At 41.3% G+C, this 19479-nt stretch overlaps 1 protein-coding gene and 1 long non-coding RNA gene across 4 annotated transcripts in view; one reads left to right on the forward strand and one right to left on the reverse strand.

Annotated features, from left to right (window-relative positions):
* LOC107837088 (uncharacterized) overlaps positions 1-19345 on the reverse strand; it is a 27750-nt gene extending 8405 nt beyond the window's left edge. The window contains exons 1-3 of the long non-coding RNA XR_001663072.1: positions 19334-19345; positions 2208-2213; positions 523-527 (exon numbers count right to left, since the gene is read on the reverse strand). This is a non-coding gene — a long non-coding RNA (uncharacterized LOC107837088). The remainder of the gene's footprint in view (positions 1-522; positions 528-2207; positions 2214-19333) is intronic.
* Positions 1-19479, forward strand: part of pvrl2l (PVR cell adhesion molecule related 2 like) — a 311115-nt gene that overhangs the window by 97122 nt on the left and 194514 nt on the right. The window lies entirely within an intron of this gene.

Raw genomic sequence — 19479 nt, forward strand, 5'->3', positions numbered from 1 at the left:
CTGTACTGCACAATAGTGGCAAGCCATCTAATTTTCAGGACTTATCGTCCCAAAGCCAGCTTGGCTTCAGCAGCCGGTGACTCTGAGTGTCTGTGTGATTTCTCAGCCTGCAGACTCAGGTTGATTCTACCCTGCAGTTCTCTCTGCACATGTACATCTGAGTGCATATGTTATGTAGATGTGTGTGTGTGTGTGTGTGTGTGTGTGGGTCCCTGGAGTTCATTTCACATCACACTTCACTGATTCAGACCAACGCTGCTGTTTGTGTCTCTGTTTGCTCACATTTCAGACTTGTTTCTGTTTTTTTCTCCTGTTAAGCTGTTGGTTGTAACAGTGGAGTCGGAGTGATAACCATCATTAATCAGCTCAGCCCTCTGCACACATCTTTGTTTATTCTGAGCCGCTTCCACTCTCATTATGTAAAGTCACAGTAAAAAGGAAGAAAACACTGTTTTAATTCCAGGAACTTATGTATCAAGACCAAACATCAAGCGCTGAAAAAACACACAACAGATTCCACACTGTCACTGTTTATTAAACAGAGATTAGGCAGAAATACGAACACTGTGTGTGTGTGTGTGTGTGTGTGTGTGTGTGTGTGTGTGTGTGTGTGTGTGAGAGGCAGACGACTAACGTCTTCAGCAGTGATCACTCTTTCAGTTTTTTGTCCAACTTCGTCTCCATGTTTCTTCAGATTGATGTCCTGATCCAACACATTTGGTCAGCCTCTTATTCGACTGTAGAATCATTTGATAAAGAGGAAGTTCAGGACGAATGAGCCCAAACCATCACACCTCCACCTCCATGTATTACAGTTTATATGAAGTGTTTGAGCCTATTTGCTGTGTGGCTGTGCATTGTGGTCCAACTTTCATCTCATTTGTCAGCAGATCAATGTCACAGAAATTATGTGGTTCAACTAAATGTAGTTTTGCCATCAGGTTTGGTATGAGACTCACTGTGTAATAACCTTCTGTGTGAGAAGCAGGTATTGATGGCGGCTGTGGATAAGTGGAAAAGAAGCTGGAGGATTGGGAGCTGGACTCCAGAAGTGAGCATCCCCAAGTCGCCTAGCAATCTGTGTGTTGGTGTGTGAGTGTGTGAGTGTTGTGAATGTTCCTGGAGTGTAAAAGTGCTGTGGGTGGACAGCGAGCGGGAATGAGAGAGTGCCATATAAGGTAATTCACTTCACCATATTAGCTGGTTAATTAGTCAGGCTGTCTGCAGCGGCAGAGGGCCTGCAGCCAGCTGATTACCAGACATGTTCAGACATGTAAGCTGTTACTTAAGGCTGTCGTAAGAGCAGGGATGAGCTGCGTCTTTCTATTTCCACACAATTAAAGTCTGTGTTTTTGTCAACTAGAAATATTTCCAAAAAGTCAGTCCAGTGTGTAGTCATGTAGTTTCTCAGGCTCTGACAGACAGTTCTTTTAAACTAAACTGGTTTACTCCTAACAGCCAGACCTCTGTAGAGAAAGCAGACTTTCTCGTCCGCCGGAGCCAGCCTCGTCTAACTGATCTGTCATGAACCTCTAACTGTCCGTCTGAAGGGCCTGCCATGGAGCTCTTGGAGTTTTTCCTCCCCTGGGGGGAATTTAGTGGGGCGTCTGGGAAGACTGGCAGCTCTCTTAAATGTTTTCCACTTGAGGATAATCGATCCGTCTGGAATGATGGACTTCAGTTTGGGAATGGTCTTAAAGTCCCAACAGATTGATGGGTGGTAACAGTTAATCCTCTGAAGTCATTGCTGTTGTCTTCCTGTCCTGGTTTTGACGTTCCTGTGGGGTCCAGACCAGCGAACTGCCGGTTCTAACTGGCTGAAAGACGATGAACTTCCTGTTTACTATGGTTTTATTCTAACAGTGTGGCGTCAGAGTGATTGCCATCATCAATCAGCCCAGGCCTTCTGTGCGCTGGTGTTTATTCTGAGCTGTTTATCAGTCGTTATGTATTCAGATCCTCTGTTAGTTTCACTTTCTGATGAATGTTTATATGTTAAAATCTCCCAGATTAAAATCGGTAGGCGCACCTCGCCTCCTCGCGCCGCTTTGTCTCCCCAAAACAAAGCTCCTGTGGGCTTTGACCGCCTCGCTCTTATCACCGCTAACATTCAGAGTTGGTTCTTTATGATTTCTGGGGGGAATTGAGTGCATTAAATCAGATTTCTTTCAATCAGCATTCTTAGGGAAACAATGGAGCGGATAAACCCGCACCTCGCCACGCTGCCGTTGTCAGGGCGGCGCTCCCTCAGGCAGCAGTGGCTGATTACAGGAATCCACGGGACCTGTGCAATTATCCGATCCTGAAGATTAAAAGTAGAAATTTATTTCTGGCATAATAAAAATATCAGAACAATCAGAGCAGAGGAGAGGTAATGAAAGTCAAAGTGAGCAGATGTTTAAAACTCATTGTTGATAGTGAGTTGATTCCAGGCTCATTGCACATTTTGATATTATTGTTACCAAACTAACAATCCGTCTCTCTCCTGCCCCTGAGATGATTTTAATCACAGAGAAACTATTTTACTAAGAGGCTCACTGAAAAGAAATGCTGAGAAGTGATTTTAGTTTTCAGGTGTGAACTGAAAACTAAAATCAGTTTAGTTTTCAGTCCTCCAGATGAGGAGGCGTTAGGAGAATCTTCAGTTTTCCATGTAACCATAAAACATCTTCACTGTTGGCCACTTACAGGCCTGAACGTCCTGATAAGTTTATTCTTTTAAGTCTAACTTCAAGTTAGTTTCAAGTTTGGATAATCATAAAACAAAGAACTTTAAAAACAAGAATTTGGTGCATAAGTTTTATTTTATTGTGGATTTTTCTCAAGTTATAGCAAGTTTAAGATTATAATTTTAACTTTGATGCTTTAAAGAAAATCAAAAAGGAGTTTTAATGTCTTATTTCAATATTTATATCCAGTCCTAACATACCTAACATAAAGAAAATAATGAATCGACCATTAAAGGCACCAAATTATTTGATCTTTATGCACTTAAAAATGAATGGAAACTTCTGATTTCAGATTTATAAAACCTGCTGCATGCTTTTAAAAAGTTCATTATTTTATTTAAATAAAGAAAAAAAAGGGAATTTCTAATCATGTTAGATTTAATAATTGGATACAAATATTTCATTTCTCCCAAAAGCATTCTTTTTCCTGTTTCTAAAACATAAATTAAAGTCGTGCAGTGTGTGATCCTTCCACTGTGGAAATAGATTTATGACTTTGTGAAAGCTCCAGCTATGGCAGCTGCATTAAGATGCATTTAAAAACCTGGTTTTGTGTGTTTGGGTGTCATTGTCGTGGTGCTGCTCTGCTCCCAAAGCGTTTAATCACAGAGGAACTTCATTCCAAAGAGGCTCAGAAATATTCCTCCTTTCCTCTTTGGACACTAATGGGGAATTCAGAGGAGAGTTCTGTGAATTCCCCGGTTGTCACTCCATCCATCAGCATGCCATGAATATTTGATGTCCACAACAACCCGGTGCCCCCCTCCGTCCCCCTGCTCTCCCTTTAATCTCTGCTGCACATCCTCCTCCCATCCTGAACAGCCCGCTGCGAGCCACACCCTCCACTATCTCTCCATCTCCCTCTCATCCGGCGCTGTTCTATTACTCCTTCAGACAAGGTCATTAGTTAAAGGTCTGTGCTGTAATTGTAGCGAGGCGCCTGCCTGCTGAAACACTGTCGCCCCACTGGCAGCTGCGCTCTGATTTATTCGTTTGGCGACATTTTTCGACGTTTTATTCACTTGCAGAGTGATGGAAGGAGCCCGTGGGGCCCGACGGGATTGAATGCTTATGACGGAGAGAGTTGAGATTTAGTGTTCACGCACATTTGAGCCTGTTTGTTTACATCAGTAATGCTTTTAAAAACTGCCGTTGAAAATCGAAGGAGTTGAGTGCATGATAACGGGAACAAACAAATCATTGTCTTGTAGAAACCTTTTGCAGCTGAGTTATGCAAATGTTAATCGCTTTAAATCCAACAATGCTGACATCAGTTGTGTTGCTGTTTGTTTCTCTGCAAAACTAATAAATGCTGCACAAAATAAAAGCAGACGTGACACTGAGTGAGACGAATACGGCTGACAGACTAGAAAATCCACTCTGATTCATTTTGCTCTTGTGTGTTTGATTTGTTCAGATTTATCTGAGTAGGAGTTTTATTTGTCAGAACTGAGGGAGTTTCTGTCTGTAGTAATGAAGCAGATGTTCATATAAAAAGAATCTGCAGCTTCTAAGCTTTCATTCATCAGGATGTGATTATTACCAGGTTCTACGTTAATGTAGATCCAAGCTCAGATGCACAGAACATACACTACTTATTAAAAACAAATGTTTAATTAATCATAGTGTGAGTTTCTGGGCTGTTTCTGCTCTGGACATCAGCAATGGTCCTGGAAGATTGTGTTGCCACTGGCGATGTACGGCATGTCGACACCAACATCAGCATCCACCAACATTAGTCATTTTTAACACCTGTATCATATCAACATACCAAGATCAGAAATTGATATTTATTTCCATCTTGATGCCATTTGGGTTATAAATTATAATATCTCCAGATATCAGTTATCGGCTATAAAAGCCGATTTTGGCTCATATTTTCTTGTCGGTGCGTCTCTGGTTGCCACAGTTCAAGGAGCCATTCCAATGATCGATTTTTTAACTTACACATCAAAAATGTCATTTTATAACCATTTTAGTTTAAACATAGAGAAATCTGTTTTTAAAACATAATACTCACAAAAAAAAAATTAATCATCATTCTTAAATGCCAACATTTTTCCAGTTGAACTTAAAATCAGTTTCTGGAAGAAAATACACATTTAAACAAAAATATGAAAAATAAAATATTAAAAATAACATATATATGGCTTTGCTTTTTAAATTGGGACTCTGCAGTGAGATCTGCTATGTTAATCATGTTCCGATGAGCAAAACCTACATTTGACAAAGGGTGTACTTTCTTTGTCTTATGGCTGTAAATGGCTTCTTTTTTAAAGACATTCTGAGACGTGAGGCTGATTTTAGGTCTGTTTCTTTTACAGCTGATTCCATCTCTGATTTCTCTCCTTCCTACTGAAACTCAAACCAGAGTTTAAGGTCAAATCATTTTTCTCAGATTGTTTCCAGGTATTTAGTGTCACCAGGAAGTGCCTGTGTGTCCTCAGTGGTCAGGTGGCATCATGTTCAGGGCCTTTGGTGCACTGATGTCTGGTTTTGGTCTATTTCTATGCAAATCTTTACCCTGCTTTTTGTGTGTGTATGTGTGTGTGTGTGTGTTTGCAGCATATATATGTCACGGTTCTTAGTGTGAGAACAAACTTGGACCCTAGCTACAGCTGACCTTTTATGGCATTTGAGCAAACCGAAGGCTCACATCCACAGACCCTGCAATCTCCGTAAAACACACACACACACACACACACACACACACACACACACACTCACCCATCTATCCATAAAATCCAGGAGGTCCTGCAGAAGCGCGGCCCAGCAGCCGGTTGGGTGTCAGGTTCTGTGTGACCCACAGGGTCCAGAACCTCTGGCCTTGTTTGGGCTCCATGCAGTGTTTGTGTAACTGGACTAAACCGCGTGGAGAAGTTAGGTGCCATCTTCTCTGCAGGCAATCCTCAACACCTCTCCGTGTGTGTGTGTGTGTGTGTGTGTGTGTGTGTGTGTGTGCCTGGAGTGATTCACCTGCTGACTGACTCATCCTCCCACACACTCGCATATGGGCAGAAACACACACGCTGTACTCAAACAGACGCAGTTTGCTCCATGCAGGATGCACTGTACACACACTGCTAACAACATCAGGCCGTGTTTAAGCGACGTTACGTAACGGCGAGCTGTCGGCCCGCTGTGGCTTACAGCGGCGGCGGTGATGGGAAACAGCTGCTGCATCCTAACACAGTTTGGGGGTCAAATGCTTTTACTGCTTTCTTCTGTCACTTCATTGCTGGTTTTCCATCCAACAGTTCCTCACATTAATAGAAGCCATAAATCATTTCCTTTAGGACTGAATATTTGAAGAAGTGATGCTGAGGATGATCCCTGCAGCTGGTAGGAAGCGTTTGGAGACTAATTATTCTCCACGTTCAGGAAGGCAGATGACTGCTGTGCATCTGTTTACCTCAGGTTCTGCCCCCTGCTGGAAACCTGAGTTTGTTCATTTTGCACCAGTCCAATCAGAGAACTGGAAAAGTGTCTTTCTGTGGCACAGTTTGGACTTTGTGGCCAGACGTCACTCACCTTGTGAACTTCATTCAGGTGAAGTTCTGCAGTACACAGCAGAAGATTTCACTTCTCTTGAACTTTTCACATTTTGTCTTACTAGGAACAAACATTTGTATGAGTTATTTTTAGAAATTATGTAATGCATCATCATAACGTTGTGAAGGGAATGAAAAATAATGCATGGTTTTCAAAAATAAGTGCTGAATCTGTTCTCAGTGGAGCCACATTTAGCTGCAGTAACTGCTGCCAGACTTCAGGGTTTTACGTCTGCTAACCTTGCATATGTATTGACATATATTTTTACCCATTATCATTTTATAGCCTAAGCTCAGTTAGATTAAACAAGGAGTTCAGGTTTAAAGTTTCCCAGATGGATTTAGATCTGGACTTTGGACCATGAATATAATCTGGCTGAGGGTTTCGGGTCGTCGTCTTGCAGGAAGGTGAACCTTTGATCAAGTATTTCTCCTCCAGGGTCGTTTGGTGTTTAGCTGCATCCATTGTCCCTTTAGCGTTGACTAGCTTCTCTCTTCCTGCTGCAGAAACGTATTCCCACAAAATGATGAAGCCATAGTCACTTTGTTTTGCTTGTGGCAACATTGGAGAGGAATTTCTTCAGCTTTCTCTCCACTTTGGGTTTCTTATTGTCATTCTTCTCTGTGAGAAACTCTGTGATAACCTGTGGATCTTCCTTTAGAGTCCTGAAAGGTAACATAGAAACTAAGGGAAATCTGGATGACTGACCAACCCAGACGACTCAATCATGAGTTTGGATCAATTCCTGACAGCAGAGATTTTTGGATTATTCCTTTACTGCTGCAAATTTGAATCTAACCCGAGGCTGAAATTGTAAACTTCTTAGATCTGCAGGATCTCCTGTAGAAAAACAACTTCAACCAAATGACAGTGGAACTTTTTTCACATTGTTCAGTTATTTATAAGCAATTAGAGAGATTAGATTACAGTTCTGTTCTTGCAATCCAATCCTATCGTCAGAGAGAGAAACTAAATATGCTGTCAGCTGAATGCAGCTATCGATTCCAGCAATTAAAAATACATTTTAACGGATGTCGCTGGGTGTCATTTCTTTTTGGTGCATAACTGTGCAGAAGAGAACGATCCTCTTTATTCTCCCTAAATTAAACTGTTGTGTCACACTCGGCTGCTTCTGGGAAAACGTTTCTGCACACGAGGAGAGAAAAACAGCATGGGAATAAAGCTCAGTTGGACGCCACAAAATTAGATTTTTTTCCCCCTATTTTTGTGTTCTGCTCTCTTTCTAATCAAATTCACTGAAATGGCAAAGATGAACTGAGTGTCTTCAGGCTGGTGACGCCATCATGTTAGGAAACCTGGTTTGAAGTCTAAAACATGAAGCAATGAGCATCAAATCTATGACCATTTTCACCAAATATGACAAAAACCTACAAAAACTAACAACACAACCAAAAATGAAATTGTGATTGCTCAAACTAGGATGTAGGTTGATTAACTTAGATGTAGTTTAGCAAAGAAAAATCTCAAAAAGAGAAAAACACAGTATTCTTACCGCTAAAAAGGGTTTGGAATAGAGAGAGAGCACATCTCCAGTCTGACTCTGACCAGTTGTGGTGAAGCTTCTTTCCTGGTTCTCTCAGTCAAAGGTTTACTGGGAGCCACCACTTCCTGGTGGAGGAGATGTCAGGAGGCGCCGAGCAGCCAATCAGAGGAAGACTTTGGGAAATGCAAGAGCTTCGTCGTGTTCTTTAGACTGTCTTTAGATTGTTTTCACATCAAATCATTGAATCAGAAGACAGGTTCACATTCAGTGTTTCAGAAGATTCATTTTGGATTTTTGGATTTCTAAATTGGCAAAGTAACACAGAACAGCAGCCGCAGAAACAAGAAGCTTCTTTCCTAAGATTGTCCAGAAAGTAAAGTTTAGAGAACTTGGAGGAAGTCAGTTCAGGTCTGAGGTGTTTACATCGTTTCCTCTCTTTTTGTTGTGTTGTGCCTCCAAACTCTTTTTTATTTTAAGCTTTAGTAATAATGTCTGAGCTTTGCTGAGCAGAAACATGTCACGATATTTAACTGTGCATGAAAACATTGTTTAATTAGCCTGGAAGCTCGATGAGGAGAGCACGCTTTGTTTCCAAGGGAACAACAGAGTTTCATTCAACTAAAAAAAAAATAAACCAGGTAAACTGCTTTTGCACATGTTGCGATCGCATGTAAACTCTGGAATAATTCTATGATTTAATGATGAAATGAGGAGGAAAACAATGTTTTTCTTCCCTCTGCTCCAGCTCAGAGTCCACAGTGATCCTTTGTGCAGGAGCTTGAAAGCAGGTGTTGAAAGTGGAATGTTTGCAGATAAGCAAAGCAACATTAGCTGCCACAATCCCCGGCAGAGTCGGTCCTGGTGTTGATTCGCATGCAGACGAGCTTCCCTCGCCCCCCTTCCTCCCGCCGGTGGATTCCCATCCTGCTCTCCTCCGTGCTCCCGGCGCTCCAGCTATCCATCCATCCATCTGCCCCCGCCGTCACTCTTTCACCTCTGTCTAATAATTGCAAATAAAAGACTGGCCTCCCGCAGATAAGAGATGACACTGACATGAAGAAGCGGTGTGAAATAAACCCAGTTTGAAGCAGATAATGTCATTTCTTTGCAGACAGCAGCGGAGCAGGTAATTGAAACGAAAAGCCCGGCCCTTTCAAACCTCCCTGCTGCGTCTCAAATGCAGATCAGGCTCCAGGATCGTCTCTCAGCTGCCTCACCAGCTAATTACGCCATGAATCCCCGAGCACCGGCATCCGGCGCTCCTCATAATGACACAGTGCCTCACCACACCTTGTCAACTGTGTTTAAAATAGACCTTTTAAAAAAAAAATATGAAATTGCTTTTGTCCCTCCTGCTGTTCACATCTGCTTTTTTAGCCATTTCTCCTTTTCTGATCATTTCCCATGTCTTGTTTTGCCAGCTGTTACTCTGCCTGTCGCTGACCTTTTTTTGCACGCAACTTGAACAGAGAGACCGTAATCAGGAGCGTAAAACAAAAAAACAAACAAAACAACAAACATAAATCTGTATGTAAATATATGCAGAGAAGCAGTGAATTTCTGTCATGTAGAGGTGGACAGAGATGAGCTTGATCGCAGCAGAAACAGGATCAAACCGCAGAACACGGAGAACATCAAGTCAATCAGGTGTCAGGAAAACATGAGCTCTGTGATGCAGCAGTGAGACACGAAAACATGAGATTTTATTTAAAGAACGGCAGGAACGAGCCGGAGGAGAGCGATGTGCACAGATTGCTCTACATCACCTGTGAGCGCAGTCCTCAGCACGGCAGATGTAGAAGCAGCCAAGGTTTCACTTTTCATCAATAATTCAGGAATATGCATAAATCTGAGGGAACTCTCCTCCTCCTCAATCTGACTTTTCTTATATTTCATGAAAAAGCAGGTCATTTCTTTATGGAGTTGCAGCAGCTATGTTTAAAACACCAGATGTTATTTTTTCCTCATGTTTTTTTTTCTTATTTTTATTTTTTTATCTGATCTAAAGTTGTATTGGTGGAGATTTCAGACCCTGCAGAGCTGGCCTGCTTTCAGCTGCGTCAGATCGGAAACTTCCAGCTGTGTGATCATTGCTTTGGACTTCTGCTGATTGACAGAAATTTCTAAGAAATCTGAGTCAGTCATTTTGACCAGTCAGCCTGGAACTAGAAGGTTCCAGTAACCAGAAAAGGGTTTGAATCTAATATGATTGGAATTATTTTTTTTTACTAATTAGTCGGTTAAACAGTTTCTTGGCTCAGATTTTATTATTTCTTCATCTGCAAAATTTTCCTCAGACGCAACCAGAAACTTTTTCAACTGATTCTCTCAACTGAAAACCACAAAAAACTGGTTGAAGCTTTGATTGAGGATCAGAATCTCATTTTTGTTGTTTCTTGCTTCAGTCAGTTGTAGCTTGATCCTGATTGGGTCAGTTTAGCTCATAAGCTCTCACATCCGTAATGTTTCTATCGTCCTTTAAAACGGATTTAGAACAACAGTTTCTGGTTCTGTTTTATTATTCGCAGTGGTTGACAGACGTTTGATAACTGGTGATGATAATTACAGCCGGTTTTGTTATTTCTGTCTGAGTTTTGTAAAATTATTACTTAATGGAAGTATAACCTGATAAAAACAATATTTGGGAATTTTTTTACCACAAAAATCAGAGCAAAACAGCGTCAGTGTAGAAAACATGTTTTCAGAAAGCAGATCATTCACTGACATCTACACCATTTATACTCATTAAATGGGGGTAATTTAATATTCACATCATTCAAACCACTAATGTTAAATTCTCATGTTTTCCTGTGCTCATGTTTAAATTTATTTTTTTTTTTTTAATCTATGAAATAATGGCAAATATCTCTAAAAAATCCCAATCTGTCTTTTTTTATTTGGAAAAACATCTTGAAGGTTTTTAAAGCGTATATCGACAAATTTATTTTTGTGATTTCAATTCAGTTTTGGAGAGTAACTGCTGTGAACCATTTCCAAATTTTGACATTAGGTGACAGATTAATTGTGAGCGGAGCTGAATCTCCTTTCCTTGGAAATCTGCATCGGTTCCTCAGTTAAACTTTTCCAGAAGGTTTAAAGTGACTGAACGAATGTTTTAGAGTGAAATCTCTGTGACAGAATCACTGGAAAATCAACCTTTTTCTCCCCTGATCACATTTAGAAGTCACAATGACTTCTTTTAAACTTTAAAGTGAAAATAGTTGATTTTTAAACCAAACCACTGTGAAACATCTGAGGGTTACTGCTGCCTTGAGCGTCTCTCTGGTCTCTGTTTTTTATGGTGGACATAGATCTGTCTCGGCAGGAGGTGAACCCACCCAGCAGGAGTGATCTATTTATAGAACTATCATCATTTGGGACCCCACAGTGGAAACAAATAAAACTGATGACCTCGATAAAACAAAATGTTCTAGAAACCTGGCATCAGGAACATGGAGTCGCCCTGCTGAAGCGCAGCCTCATGCTTCCCGTTTCAGCCTGACCTGAGTGAGACGCTGAGCTGCATGTCGTCCTTCAGCTGCTGTGGACCACAAACCTTTATCTCATCAATATGTCTGCCTGCACCAATCTCCTTTCTCTCCTCTTGTATTTTTGGACAACACGTCCACATATGATGTGATTAACCTTCACAGTTAGGAAGCAGAGGATAACAGTGGCTCAAACCGCAACAATAATCCTCTTTATGTTTGATTTATTCATCTTTCTGTCCCTGTGTGTGTTTTAAACTCCGCTCACACACTCTTCTGCTAAACGTATGGGGCTCCACAGAAACCCAGCCACCAGCTCACTCAGCTACACAAACTACATGCTGCACAAACCAGCGTCCTCAGAAGTAATGTCCTGCCAGAGGGGACTGTGGGAAAATGAGTTTTTGGATGGATTATGATGATGCTGCAGAGCTTGGCCCTGCGCCCTGGTCCCTACTTGTCTTGTCCTCTGAAGTGTCTCTCTGTCCGCCGTCCTCTCACCACCAAACCTTCCCATGCTGGATGGAAAACTCAGGATTAGCGGAAAGACGTTTTCATGGATTTTCCCAGCCGTTTGGAAAGCCGTGCTGGGATTTGGCTGTCAGACTCGCTGCGGCCGTGTAATTACGGAGCGGGTATGGTCCAGCTCCGCGGCGGCTCCTGGGGTTTTCCGGCCAGCTCGATGCACATCAGATGGTGTGGCGTTCAGGAACCTTCCGGTCTGGGCGGCTCTGGGTGTCACTGAGGCGCCGCAGTGGGAGCAGGAGCTGAAACCTTTGGCAGCAGAGATCGATTCCTGCAGGAATCCTGCTCAACGCTCCCTAGATGATGCAAATTCCTGAAACTCTTGAACTTTGTGTTTCGAAACAGGAATGCAAACAGCTCTTGGTTTGGGTTGTAATGTTTAAACGTGGCTGTCAGGAGTTTTTTCTTCCTGTTTTTTTGTATAAACAAACAGAAGTGAAGTTGAGAGGAAACCTGGAAGCTCCGGGTTTCTCCCTCTGTTCTGTGGCGGCTCCACATGCCGCCTGTTTTTCTGAGGGACGCTCGGCGTGTCTCTGTTCTCTCGCCGCAGAGGAACCTTTACGGTGTAATTGTGGTGGTTGGCTGTTTAGTCGTGAAAGTAAAAAAAAAAAAAGAAAAAATGGATTTCACTTTCATTCTCAACCATTTGTTGCCGTCTCCTCTCTTTCTCTCCGCGGCTCTTCAGGCTTTGCTGAAACAGAAATAAGCATGGCGGTCCCCTCCTCCTTCCTTTACACTCCGTGCTGAGCTGTGAACTCGATGAATTCTCAAACAGGCCATTAGGCGGTGAACTGGACAGCTGAGCTTTTATTTCTGCATTGCTATGTGAATAATGTGATAAGGTGATATTACCAAATTATTTTAATTAGTTTAAAGCATTTGGATTGACATTAAATTTAATTTCTACAGAGCTCCTGTTGTGACATTAATTGTTATTTTTCCTCTTGGAAGCTGAGATAATAACTTAAGTGTATGTGAGTGATTGATTTTTTTTTTTTTGGCACAATAATTAAAAAAATGTCACCAAACACTAATTGAACGTCTTTGCAAAGGAAAAAAAAAAAAAAAAAAACTCCTCTCTGTGAGTACCTGCCTTTTATGGTTTATTATTTACGGACTTTTTTGTGAAAGATAATTCTAAAAATTGCATAAAATTCCTTTATTTGCAGATTTTCTTTATGGAGCATCAAAAAATAAAAAGATATATATATATATATATATAAAAGCTGCAATGCTACTGACTCGCTGTTGGCTGCCGTTTGCAGAGCAGCCAATCCAGGAGTGCCACACTTGATTTGGTCTGAATTGTCACACCAATGTAGCGAGCAACAGTCACAAAAAAATGGAGGAAAAAGTAAAAGTTGAAGAATAGTGACTGTATTTGTATTGAAAACATGTTAATATGAGGCTTTTAGAAAAGGACTGTTTACCAACAGCTCAACTCATAATCACCAAGTTACTGTGTCTCCTTTGAAAGTGTGAAGAGCCGTTTCCACATTTACTTACATAATCACATCTCGCCTAAAGCAGGAGAGAAAAAAACTTCCTGGAGATGAATAATTTCAGCACATTAGGGTGGGAACATTAAAAGGCAGTCCTCCTTTAAGGGCCCAAAAGCGTCACTGAATCCTGGAGTCATCAAGAATTTTCCCTGAGTTTGAAGTAAGGAGCAGCTAGCGGTGAGTGAAAAGTCTCCGGGGAGAATGTAAATGCAGAAACTGTGGAGCAGTAAAGAGGTGGTCAGCGTGGAGCAGGAAGCTGGGAAGGATGTGAGGATAATCAGAGGTGGTGAGCAGCGCCGTCGCAGATCAGCCCGAAAAAACTCCGCAGGCTGGAGGACGGATCAATGAAACAAGTGGAACAGCACTTTTTTAGCTTTCCTCAAGGTGTGTGTGTGGGTGTGTGTGTGAGAGATGTAAGATATGCAACAAAAAGTAGCTGAATTCAAACTGCTCAGTAATACTTCGATCTGCAGAAAGACTTCATGCTGTTTCTTCTGAGTGAACAAAGAGAGGAAGGTAAAAGACAAAGAAAAAAAAAACACAAGTTGATAATTGCATTTGAAGATGATAAATCTGAGAACAGTTTGTCCCAGTTCTTCATTCAATCTCAGATCTCTGTGAGATTGAGATCTGGGCTTTGACTAGACCCAGGTCTTTTCCTGTTGTTTATTCCTACCTGGACGTTTTGGGTGGTTGTCATGTTGCTTCAGCTTATTGGTTTTTGCAGAGGGTTTCATATTTTCCTTCTGTTTGGTGCTGTGATGGTGAGCTGGTCCTGCTGCAGTTAAACCTGTCCAGTTTCTCTCTGTACACCAGCAGTTGCTCCCCTTATTTTTACAGGTTCTGTAGATTTCTTTTAGCATCTTGCAGTCTGCTCTCAGGGTTAGCATGCATCCTCACCAGACTCATCTGATCCAGTCTTCCTTATGAAGGTCCCACTGCAGAAGTCAGGAGCAAACTAAACTAAATGATGCTTAGAGAATGTAAAGGTTTTTCATATATGCTGATGATGTTGTTCTAATCTATACGCTGGTGTAAAACCTCAGCTACTTTTAGTGGAAATGGAAGAGAGTGCATCCTAATTTATTCTTCACTTAAAGTACTAGTTGAAGTTGATATGAAATATTGATTTATCCATCAATCTTTCTATTTGTTGGCTCTCTGCTCAAAGCTTTACTACTATAGAAATATCAGCAAGTGAGTTTCCTATTCAAACTTTCAAGAAGAAACTGAAATCTAGTGAGAAATCTGAAAATGTGAGACTTGGAAAAAACTAAACTTTGACATATAAATGTTTTGTGACTCCGGTGGGAATAAAATGCTGAAATGCAAATAGAAGGTAAGCAGCGGCAGACTTTCTCACTGTGCGAAATAAAAAACAAACGGGATTGAAGGCCAGTTGCAGGTAATGTGACAGGCTGTCATCCAGTACATGCAGAGAAGGGAGCGGGGCAGCAACAAGCTGTAATTGCTCTGAAATGAAAAGTGTGAACTGGGAGCTGTGTAGCCCTTGGCAACAAACTGGCAGATTTATGAATAAAGCCAAAAATCAGCATACAGTTCCTGCAGCTTTTACCTCCATCCGTCTCCCCGTTGTTCCAGCGCTTCCATTTCAGTCCCAGTTTAAATCTTTCTGGGTGTATTCACAGCTCACCTGTGTTCCTCCTCTTCCTTCACATATGTTTGGCATCTTCCTCCTCCTCCTGCTTCCTCTCCTCCTCCTGCCCACATCCCTCAGGTCACAGGCAGAGTCGAGATGTTGCTTGTCAATAATTGAATAAGGAGGGAGGCCTCCCTTCTTAACCACCGTACTGAATTATTAACCTGACGTCTGCGTGAATGGCTGGAGTCGCTGCACACACCTCGGCTCTCAGCTGATCTGATTGTGTATTAGCCTCTGCGTATGTTTTGGCGTGTGATGCATGATATAATAATTGGCTGTCAGCGGATGATGGAGCGTACGGGCCAGGCAGAGGTGGGCTCCCTCCTGCAGCCGTTGTTTGGTTTGTTTTCAGAGTGAGCTGTATCTGAAGGCAGATATAGCTGGGGAATACATGCCATGCATGTTTTATAAGGGCTTGCCTGCACTGCCTGCTAAATGAGATGCAGGTTTCATTTGTTTTGACTTGAGTGTGCAAATGACTGAATTCTTTTTTTGTTTTTTGGAGGGGTGGGGGTTGAAATGCAACACGGAGCTGTGCACAGGTTGGCTTGGTGTGTTGGTACATCTGGCTGACTGCAGGCTCTCAGTGGAGCTTCAGCTGTTCATGTGGATGGAGGAGCTGCTCGCTTCGCCTCATGGGAGAAGCTTGATGAGGGAGTCTGTGCAGAGGCTTAATGGCTATGTTCAATAAATTAGAATATCTCAGTCATTCAGGAAATGAAACTTGTATATAATAAAGGTTCATTCCACACAGAGTGACATATTTAAGTGTTTATCTGTTTATTTTGAGAGCTTTCCGTTAATAAAAGCATGAAGTGCTCCAGCAGTTCCTGTCGGCGGCTGTTCTGACTTTGGATTGGATTAAACACGATGGACCAGCAAATCATCACTGACTGTGTGGAGAACTTCAAACGGGACCAGGAGCAGCTTTGATTCTCGGCTTTTCCTCCAGACTCCTTTTTCTTTCTTCCACTCAACTTTCCATTATGATTTGATACAACCCTCTGTGAACATCCAACTGTTTTGCGGGCTTTAAGATGTTTCTATATTAAACATATCTTTTTATTGGTCTGAGGTGATATTCTAATTTATTACAAATTAAATTTTGGGTTTTGATTAGATTTAGGCCATAATCATCTAATTACTTGGCTATAAACACTTGAATTAAATCATTTATCACTTTTGAAATTAATTACTAATATAAACTTTGTGTGGATCAGTTGATTAAGATGGAACAGATTTTATATTTCAGGACACGGGTGTTGATGTTTTAGGTTTGGTTGCTGTGAGACAAACTTTCTTGATAATAAGAAAACATCATAAACAATCATAAAAATCCATTTTTAAAATTAACACCTGTGGTGAAATGAAACATTTTTTGAGAGCTTTGGAAAATCTTTTTTTTTTTTTACTTCTGCAAATGTGCAATTTTTATTTTCCCTACAAACACATATAGTCAAATATTGTTTTTTAATTTTTTGTGTAAGAATGTGCTACAGTAGTTCTGAAAATAACCTTTTATCACACATTTCCAGTGATGCTAAACGAGAGTCATTTATTTTTTATTGTTTTGTAAATGCAGTTATCAGATGTTATGTTTCACAAACTTCTCCATTATTTTTTATGACTTTGTTTAATGAACATTGAGGCGATGGGAACTGTTGTGGATTTTATTGTCTTGTGGTTGAACATGAACAGATTCAGAAGGTTTCACAGAAATGAGTTTCAAGCTCCACATCATTATGGGTGAAATAAATAGTTACTGATTGTTTTATTTCCAAGCCTCCAGTTGTAAAACAGGAAACATTTAGGGGCGGAGTCAGATATCAGAATTTGGGGCCTGGACCCCATTGACCCCTCCTCTAGATCTGGCCCTACGTTTGCATAACGGTCAGATTTCACACAACATTCCATGTTTTGAGGAATTTCTATCCAATTCCTCTGACATCTTGTGAGTCCTCAGACTTGGTTCAGCTTCAACATGTCGAACAAAACCAAAAATGTGTCCAGCATCTCGTTCTCGTCCTGCACAGCCACAAATCCTGCACTGCTGTGAGTTTTAATTGGCAGCATCTGTAAGGTTTCAGAGGAGCAGCAGTTGAGGGGGAAAAAAGTCTTATTAGCTTCTCAAAGCTTCAGCGTGAGGCAGGTGTCTGCTCCCAGAGTCAACACGATGCAGATCGCCGCCTAATTAGCTTCAACAACTAGCTTGCCTTAAGCGTTTACTGATGGTTAGTGAGGATGGAAACTTGGTAAACTTTGTTTTTTCAGTCTTCCTAATTAAGCTCCTGGGTTCTGGTTAAGCATTTCTGTGAATCCCAGCAGATTTCAGGTCAGATATCAGTAGAAAACTGCAGGATATTGTGCATTCTGCAGGTTGGACTAAACAAAAGTCAACATCCCATCAGATATTTGCTGGAAATAGAGAAACGCCTCCATCTGACCCACACTGTTTGCTTGTTAGCTTTTCCTTTGGGGTCGCAGAATTTTGTTCTGGAAGGTAATTAATGTTCAAACAAACAAGCAGAATCTGAAGGTAAACGGTGAAACTGGAGGACAGCGAGGTGGAGGACGTCCTTTTCATCAGACATGTTCACCACAAGCATCAAAGACATGAACTTGTTTTTTTTTCTCTCTCTCTCTCTGAACTTGAAAGAAAGTGAGCGACTTAGTTTTCTTGTTAAGCAAGGATTCTGCAACCTGCTCTCTCTAAAGTCAAATCTCTGAATGTTTCTGTAATCAGCGGTGAGGTTTAAAGATCAGCTGCTGCAGTTCCTGGCTGACAGGTGAGCAGACCTTAAGAACTGGACACAACATGAAAATCTCTTCATACTTTGACCTTTGACTCTTCACATTGGCTGCTTTTCAAGGCTGTTTTCATGAGGGCATGTATAAATTAAAAGGTTCATCGTCTGCTCTCATCTTGTGAAACATTTACTGATGAGGCTCTTGGAAGTCTGGACTAAAGTCTCACCAATCTCGCCTGCAGGACTTCAATCTGAGCCTTAAGAACAGACGCATTCCTTCATGTTAGCAGCAATAATTCCTCCCAATATCTGTCTGAACTTACAGTAATCAATATTTTTATAAAAAGCATGGCTGCCATGACTACATTTACTATTTGAATGCTTTTGTAGTAAATTAACAGCCACGGTGATGCATGGCGAGCTCCCGCTGATTGTTTTTCTGCACACAGAGCCGCTGCAGCTGGCAGGCTGACTGCCTTCAAGGTGACGGCTTTGTGTTCCTGAAACAAGCTGCCTTCACATCCAACAGGCTCCATGAGGAAGCCCTGTGAGTTTGTTTCCCCTCGTGTCAGTGACTGAATAAAAGGAGCAGATTGCACATTATCAGTTTCCTTTGCATATCTGAATACATATCCAGCTCTTTAAATTGTTGTGAATGAAAATTAGAAAGTTTTCCGCGGCCAGCTCCTCTAGAAGCAAAGTTTGGAAAGCTCAGCTCAAAATGGCCTCCAGCAAACTTTATGCAGGACTTCTGATCACAATGCTTTTGTTCTCAGGACTCTTTCATCAAGGCCAGAGATTTGCAGTTTGACAGTTTTGCTATTAATAACAGACTCTTCCACATAAACTCTGCCGCTGCGTTAGCATGATGCTCTCGGTTTGTTCTCTGATTGTCAGACTTGTCAGCTCAGTTTGCAGCTGGTCCAGCCTCTCTCCGTGTTGGAATGAAGTCTTGAACAGTGAGGATGTTCAAAGCTGGGATATATTTTTTTTACAACCTAATCTGGCCTTGAACTTGTCCAGAACTTTCTCCCTGTCATGTCTGCTGTGTCCCTTGGTCTTCATGATGCTGGTTGTTCTAATGTTCTCTAACAAAACTGAAAAAAATATGAATTGTTAACTCTTGTTGTAATTGATCTGGATAAAAAAAATGCATGTGCCACTTTTCAGATTATTTGTGAAAGCTAAAAAAGTAAATCATTTAATTTACGTTTCTAAGTTACTTCATGTTGATTTGCTCCTTAAAATTGGAATGAAACACATGGACCTCTGTAGTTCAATGAATAATGTAGATATTAATGTTGTACCTTCATTCATATCCTTTAAATTGACTAACTGTGTGTGCAGCTTTTGTGCATAGATGCATTTTGTGTCAAATTTGCTCCACCAACTCCAGAATGAGTGCTTGAACTCTGAACTCATATTTTAAATCCTGACATTTTTTCATTCCTCCAGTCTCATCATTGACCCCCTGCATGATGGTCAATGCTGCACACACATGCAGAAAAAAAAATAATGCACGAAATGTCTCTTCACACACTTCATTTTCCATCTGTCACACAAAAAACCTTAAATCTCTTTTTAATTTTCTCAGTATGCCGCTTTTATGAGGCTTACGCAGACAACCAATCACACACTCACGCTCACACACATCCAAGCTGCCCTGGCCTCAAAAGGAGACAAATGATGAGAATGAAGTGGCATAAAGGTAGAGATAAAATATGGGGGAAGAAGGAGACAGAGCCAGACGACGAGAAGGCAGCCAGAAG

This window comes from Poecilia formosa, unplaced genomic scaffold (assembly GCF_000485575.1).
Source record: "Poecilia formosa unplaced genomic scaffold, Poecilia_formosa-5.1.2 Scaffold112, whole genome shotgun sequence".
In the NCBI taxonomy this organism is placed as follows: domain Eukaryota; kingdom Metazoa; phylum Chordata; class Actinopteri; order Cyprinodontiformes; family Poeciliidae; genus Poecilia; species Poecilia formosa.